Raw genomic sequence first — 1290 nt, 5'->3', positions numbered from 1 at the left:
AACAAGCAGCACTTAGTGGGCCAGCCAGAGGCCTAGGGCCCGTGCAGGAATAGCCCTAAAAAAAAAATCCAACAGTTATAGGAGAAATATTAATCACACATGCCTGAAGATATTGTTCGTTGAATACGAAGGAAAATTCATATACTGTATGAACATGGATTTCACAGCAGAAATCTACAACGAAGCGTTGATAATGACTGAAGATTTGTGCTTGGAAATCGCAAACAACGTTCTCAGTTGGGAATGCCATCATCGAATCGATCTGCTACTGCTTAGTTCGGATGTAGAATTGCGTCGTGGACAAAATTATAACACGGGTGATCTGTTATCGTATGTGCAATCAAATATTCCTAAGCTAAAGCATGAGCAAAAAGGCATTTGATTAAATAATAAAAACTGTCAATAACGGGCTTGGAGAAATCTTCTTATTAGGTGTGCCAGAAGGAACTGCTGAAACAAACCTAATTGATTGATTCTGGCAGCAATTCATTCCCAAAATGGCATAGCCTAGCTCTTGCGTTTTCCGGAATAGCTGCGACATTGCTACCAGGTGGAAGAACTGCTTATTCGGCTTTGAAATTGTCATTGAACATGCAATTCATTGAAACTCCCCGGCAACATTTCCAAAGCATCCAGCATGGGAAAAGTATTGCAGAAATACAAACTTATTGTTTGGGATGAATGCACATTGGCCCACAAAAAATCGCTCGAGGCTCTTGATCAATCATTGCAAGATTTCCATGGGAACATCAGCCCATTTGGGAACACATTAATATTGCTTGCAGGAGATTTCATGCAACCTGTAATTCCTCGATCGACACCAGCAGATGAAATAAATGCTTGCCTGAAATACTCTACTCTGTTGCGCCACGTAAAGACGTTAAAATTGACTACAAATATGCGTGTCCAGCTGCAAAACGATCCATCAGCTGAGATATTCTCACAACAGTTGCTGGAAATTGGGAACGGAAACGTGCCGGTTGATCTGACCTCAGGACGAATTTCATTGACTCATAACTTCTGCAATTTAGTGATGTCAAAAGAAGAATTGGTTGAAAGAGTATTTCCCAATATTCAAACCAATTATAAAATTCACGATTGGCTGAGTGAACGAGCTATTCTTGCGGCCAAGAATAAAGACGTCTACTAACTTCACAATAATAGGGCCACCGATCATGGCTTCAAGTTCTCTACTTCTAAGACTTGTGCCATGACTTTTACCCGGAAACGGGTCGTTCTTCGTCCCTCTCTGTCACTTTATGGTCATCCTCTTGAGTACAAAGATTACGC

The sequence above is a fragment of the Procambarus clarkii genome, chromosome 16 (assembly GCF_040958095.1).
Source record: "Procambarus clarkii isolate CNS0578487 chromosome 16, FALCON_Pclarkii_2.0, whole genome shotgun sequence".
Taxonomy (NCBI): domain Eukaryota; kingdom Metazoa; phylum Arthropoda; class Malacostraca; order Decapoda; family Cambaridae; genus Procambarus; species Procambarus clarkii.
The sequence above is the reverse complement of the archived record's forward strand: the minus strand, read 5'-3'. Positions refer to the sequence as shown.